Source organism: Aphis gossypii, chromosome X (assembly GCF_020184175.1).
Source record: "Aphis gossypii isolate Hap1 chromosome X, ASM2018417v2, whole genome shotgun sequence".
In the NCBI taxonomy this organism is placed as follows: domain Eukaryota; kingdom Metazoa; phylum Arthropoda; class Insecta; order Hemiptera; family Aphididae; genus Aphis; species Aphis gossypii.
In genome coordinates, this window is record NC_065533.1 from 38574423 (window position 1) to 38580422 (window position 6000).

The window sequence follows — 6000 nt, forward strand, 5'->3', positions numbered from 1 at the left end:
TTTACACAGACCTAGAAATAAATTATTTTTGTTCTATGACTCGAGTGTATTATTTGCTTTGTGTGTCAGTAATGATGTCATGATGATTGAAAATAAAGTCAATAAGACAGTACCTATACCTTAGATCATATATACCATGTTAGTACTTGTATTATACTATATAAATATTACTCAATACTCACTAGTCACTATATTAGTAGAATAGTACGTGATCTAAGACCTATATTATAGTACTATACGGTAACATAATATGCTACCGCCCGTTTATGTTTACTTCTATAGGCTATAAGTCCTATACTATTTTAATGTAGATAGAGATCTTAGTATTTATCTATTACTTATTAATATTAGTCACATACATTATACCTAACTCATTAATTATAATTATAGATATAATTGTGACCATATATTTTACTATATTTGAGTATATTATATTATGATTGATAGTGTTTGTATGAATCTTAAAAAAAAACAACATAAATATTTAAACATGTTCTAATAATATCATAGTTAGTTTTGGAAAAAGTAGTCCTTAGTATTAATTCCAGTTGGCTGTATTATAAGTGTATTTTTTAAAACTTTTTATTACTACTTTTGTTGAATTTAAAATTTTTATTTCTAAAAATTAGCATCAGATTATTAAAAATAATTGGTAACAATGGTGACCATCAAGATGTTAACAGACTACATTTGGTTTTCTCTAATAATGACAAATAAATAAATATAATTTGCACCATGTACATAATAATAATTAAGGTATAATTATTTTTGTTAAAATGCAATTTAAATAGATAAAAGAAAGTATAAAAAGGTTTTCACAGAGAATTTCTAGTAGTAAAAGTAGTTTATTTTACTATACACAAATCATAGCTACCTACATACAAGTTATTTTTAAAAAAAGTAAAAATAAAGGTATCACTAAAAATATTAATTAATTAATAGGTATTGCAAAATTTAATATTTTTACCAATATAATTTAAAAATGTGTTTTACATTTTTGTCTTTTTTTCCTTGATCTATTTTATTTTAAAACCAGTAGTATAAGTATTTAATTAATATTTACTATTTAACTAGGTACTTATATAATCATAAATTTTAATTTAAATCTTCAATAACAAAAACAAAAAGTCATATAATATGTATGTATAAAAATATACTAGAATAGAATTGAAGTAATCTTAAAAAAAATATGTTAATTAACAATAGTATATGCATTATTTGTAGTCATTGTGACATTGTCTATTAGTAATTAATTAGATTGATAATAAAGGAATATATTGTTACATTTTTTTAGTACTTTTCTTAAAAAACTTAAAAAACTGATGAAAATTAATATGAATAAAAAGGATACATTTTAATTGCACTGGTGGTTTCTATAAATAGTATTTTTTTTAAATTTAAATACAATTAAACAATTATAGTTGTTAATTTGCTTAATATCCAAATTTGTCAACAATTCATCTTAAAATATTTTGGTGTAACAAATAATTTTGATATTTTTTATTTTTGTAAGGTTTATTAGAGAGTCCGCTTGCATTAAAACTAATTTATAAAAGGAGAAGGAAAGTAGATCGCCGCTCTGCTGTACGGAAGGTATAGAGTGTAATTATTGAGGAATAAGTCACTGTAATGTATGAGTTAAATTTGAATTCAATTATACATCATTGTATACAAAAAAAAAAAATTCTGAGCAATTAACTTAATTAATATGCAACTTATACAAAATTGTAAAATTAGTATCTATATACTTGTCTTTCACTAATTTTATGATAAAAAAGAATTCTGAGTTGTAAATTGTTTACACAAGCTAAGCAAATATCCAAAGTTTAAATAATTTTATTTATTTTGTTTTTGATTTAATGTAGAAATTAGTTTTCTGGAAACTGTACAGAATCACAATATACAAAGTTAAGAGTATACAATATTTAAGATTAACTCTTTCCTCGTAACACCTAGATACATGAAAATTTACCTAATTTATTAAAGCCTACCAATAATCATTAATTTGTAATGTCACTAAATAGCGTTCATAACAGGTTAAATTACATATATTGATTATTTTATTTTTACTAAAACTAAAATACAAGAAAAAAATCTATGAATGGAAGAGGGAACAGTGCAAAAAGTAATTTATAATAAATGTGTTAACAATCAAAATTTTGATAAACAATGTAAGTCAATTTCATAATTAACATGAATATATTATATATATTATTATGGATATTGGCCCATATAGCAAGTTGTGATTATTCCTAATTTTTCGTAAATAGGTACTTATTAATTATTTTTGTCCATATAATGTTTAAGGATGTTGTAGTGTACTATAAAGTTCCAATATAACTAATTTAAAATGGTTAAGTCATTATATCTAAATTATTCGCTTTTATTTATTTATAATTATTCACAATTATTCAATTATATAGTATATTATGTTTATTTAACAAATTCTAATATGTTAAACATAATTATATGCATAATACTAAAATAGTAATAAATTGAAATATAATATAGTTAATACTTAGAATGAAAAAAATGTATATAATAATGTAATTTTGTTAGAGGTTCCATTTGATCATGCTATTTTGATTGAAATAATCAACAACATTATGTTTCGAATTATAATATACAAAGGACATGTTTCAACTGTAAATGATTGGCTTTAAATCAAAATAGATTTTAAACAATTGGCTGATTACATTTGATACTATATTTGATTTGATTACACATGATTAATTGTGTATTTCCAGAGATTAAACACCAGGGGCGTTAGTGTATTACTTTTAATCTAACCTTCCATTAAACCTGTAAAAATTAATAATTACCAATAATTAGTGATACATAATATTCAAGAATTAAGCAGAATAATATTAATTTTAACTAACCATTGCATGTTTTTTTTTTTTTTAATTTAATGACAAGAACTCTGTTGCCCTCTTGACTTTCTTCATTTTTCTATAATTTTTTGATAAAATTAAAAGCTCTTGATTTCATGTTTTATTTTTCAAGTGGCTTCTTTTATTTCCTGCAAAAAATTAATTAATTATAAAAAATGTATTTTATAATACAAAAATTATTTTTTTTTTTAAAAAAATAATGTGTTTATAGTCCATGTAATTTGACAGTCGTTTTCTCATATTATGCACAAAGCTATCGCACTATAAGGACCAGTAGTAATCTGTTATGGAGTAAATGTTCGTGAATGAACCATACATTAGTCCTATTTGTTTCTTTACGTTTGTTGTGGTCTGAGTGCGAGTATTTTTCATTCAATTTATTTTGTTTATATTTAAAATGCCAAAAATGTTTAGATTTTTTTTCGAATATTTTTTAATTTTTAGGGTATATTCCTACAAAATAAGACCATAAATGCATATTTCTGAGGTCTCTAGAGAATATAAATCCGGACTTTAATTATCATAAACTATAACAATCACTTCTGTATGCGTTCAACTATAAGGGCTACTTGAAGGACCACTCGGTGACGTCCGAGAGCGAATAAAATAATAATAATGTTTTTTGCGGGGCATGGGTAGGCAACTTAATAACCGTCGCCTTATTATAAATGGGTAGGCATATGAAATGCACTACGAACTACGACGAGGGAATTAAGTGGAGATCACGGGAAGGGGAGGGGAACAGTTTAGTTATTGGGAGGACTCTTGGTCGATTCTATCTGGTGCAATGATCACAGAGTTTACAAACTAGGGACACAACTTAAAATTAACCTTAATACTACTGAAGTCCAGGTACGACGATGGTCAGTGAATTGAGTGGACGGACTATCGAACTCGACGACTTGGGCGGCCTCTCACACAACGTATTAGTTGCTGGCGGACTTACGCGGTGACAATCTCGATGGTGATTACGTGATGATGGGACAGCATCACACAGTAGTCGGAAGACGTTGGCTATGGTGGATGAATGAATGAAGTGATAATGTGACAAAGCAACTTACGAAGTGTGTCGAGGAATGAGGTTTTTATTTTGTGTCTCCACAGTTAATAGATAATCCGTGATTGATGGATCACGGAAGAATAATAACAATAGTAAGACAGAAGTTATTGCGCTCAATGTGACTTACAAAAATATCAAAAACCAAAAAAATAACTATAAGCCAAAATATGCTGTAATAGCGGAAGAGAGAACAAAAAACGTACGTAAAAAGTACGTAATAATTACGAAAAAAAACAATAGTAATAATAAGGGCGTTGGTCGCAGAGTAATAACAATAATAATAAATAAGAAATTAATACGAAAGAACATGATAATATACAACGGCAAAATCGACCAATAATTAAATAATACAATAAGAACCAAAGAAAATAAACATATATAGGTAGATAGGATAATAATCTTATAATAATTAAACAATTAAAACATAAAGGACGGAGTGGAGTGAAGAGGAAGGAAGGTAATTAAAACGGTGTCGTCGTCGCTCAGACCATTGTCCCACGATAACACATTGTTTAGCGCGAACAACTTCTATAGTATAACTATAAGCATTAAATTACTTATGATACAAATTATTAGTTATTATAATTAAAAAAATTTTTAGAAGTATTTATTGCCATTTCATTTGGTTTAAATTATACCAACAAAACAATATCGAAGAAAAAAATATATAAAAACAATTTTGAAAAAAAATGTATTTCATTACTTTAGCAAAAGAGTTAATTTTGTGATTGGTTTTGTAATAATAGCTGATACAGAGACAAGTTAGACATTTTATTTTTAAGTTAATGTTAATTTGACAATTAATAGTAAGTAAATTTGTGTACCTCTTTAGGTTCTTGTAATTTTGTGTACCTATCATAGCTAATTGGTTTACTTTATGTCAGATAATGGTATTTGTATTTTTTCTAAATATAAATGAATTATTCTTAAATACATCAAAATATTTTATGATGATTAACAGTTAATACTTTTATTGCTAGTTGGTTAACATGGAAGTTACTATTCAAAAAACAAATCGAAAAAATCATATTCAAAATAATATATGTTTTAAAAATATTTACTTCAACTGAAGGTAGATTAGATCCAAGTTCCTTTAGAATGTATATAGTTGCTAGAATATCGAAGGTATCTGATTTATTTATTCAGTTGATATAACGTGTCAATACCTAAAAAATATTTAATTATTGAATAAGATAAAGTAAATACATTCATGTGTACACAAATATTTTTCTTTACTATGGGTAGATTAATAAACAAATATTATAGGAGTGCTAAATAGTATAAAAGTGTACACAGAAGCAGATCAGTATAAAATAGTAACTAATTGACAATATTTTTATTCTTAAAACAAAGTATGCAATGAATAGTGCAATTAGAATTTACCTGTTTGACGTTTTGAAGATTTGAATGTGATTATTGTAGGTAGTAATATGCGTTTTAATTTTTTTTCCAATAGATTTTCTTACTCCTCGTTACATTATTGTCAATAATGTACCTAAAAATTATTTCACAGTAAGTTCTATACAATAAATTTAACATAGTAAAATACAATATGGCTTAAAAAAACTGCAGTGAACACAACCGTAAATACTATTATATTAAATAAACTTACAGATACAGAATATGTTTAAATCTGTTAGCCGGATTTGGCAAATAAACTTATTACTCTAGTACATGTACATCATAATAATAATGTTTAAATTGAAATTAATAATTTTATTAGTCAATAGAATAGAAAATATTCAATTTACTTCGAAGTTCAAACTTCAAAATAACATTTAATTTTTATCAAAATATCAAATACAATATGTGATAATGCACCATATTATACAGTAGGTAATTGATGATAAACGACGACAATATGAACATTGTGGTATGCTGACAAATAGATCTACTTACGATCTGGACTTATAGATTAAGACATGATAATTTGATCCCGAGACAACTAGATCCACGCAATTGCCAAAGGCATGGTTGGGATTTTGTCGAATTTTTGTTAATATTTGAATTTCAAATGCTAAAAAAAAAAAATTGTATTCTTATAAT

The 6000-nt window shown here is 25.4% G+C and overlaps 1 long non-coding RNA gene across 1 annotated transcript; it reads right to left on the reverse strand.

The window, feature by feature from the left end:
- Positions 1 to 2091: 2091 nt before the first annotated feature.
- Positions 2092 to 5731, reverse strand: LOC114125749 (uncharacterized). Its single transcript, XR_003592540.2, has 5 exons — positions 5567 to 5731; positions 5338 to 5449; positions 5016 to 5120; positions 2883 to 3022; positions 2092 to 2802 (listed from the first exon to the last, which is right to left on the reverse strand). It is a non-coding gene; the product is annotated as an uncharacterized LOC114125749 (long non-coding RNA).
- Positions 5732 to 6000: the final 269 nt, after the last annotated feature.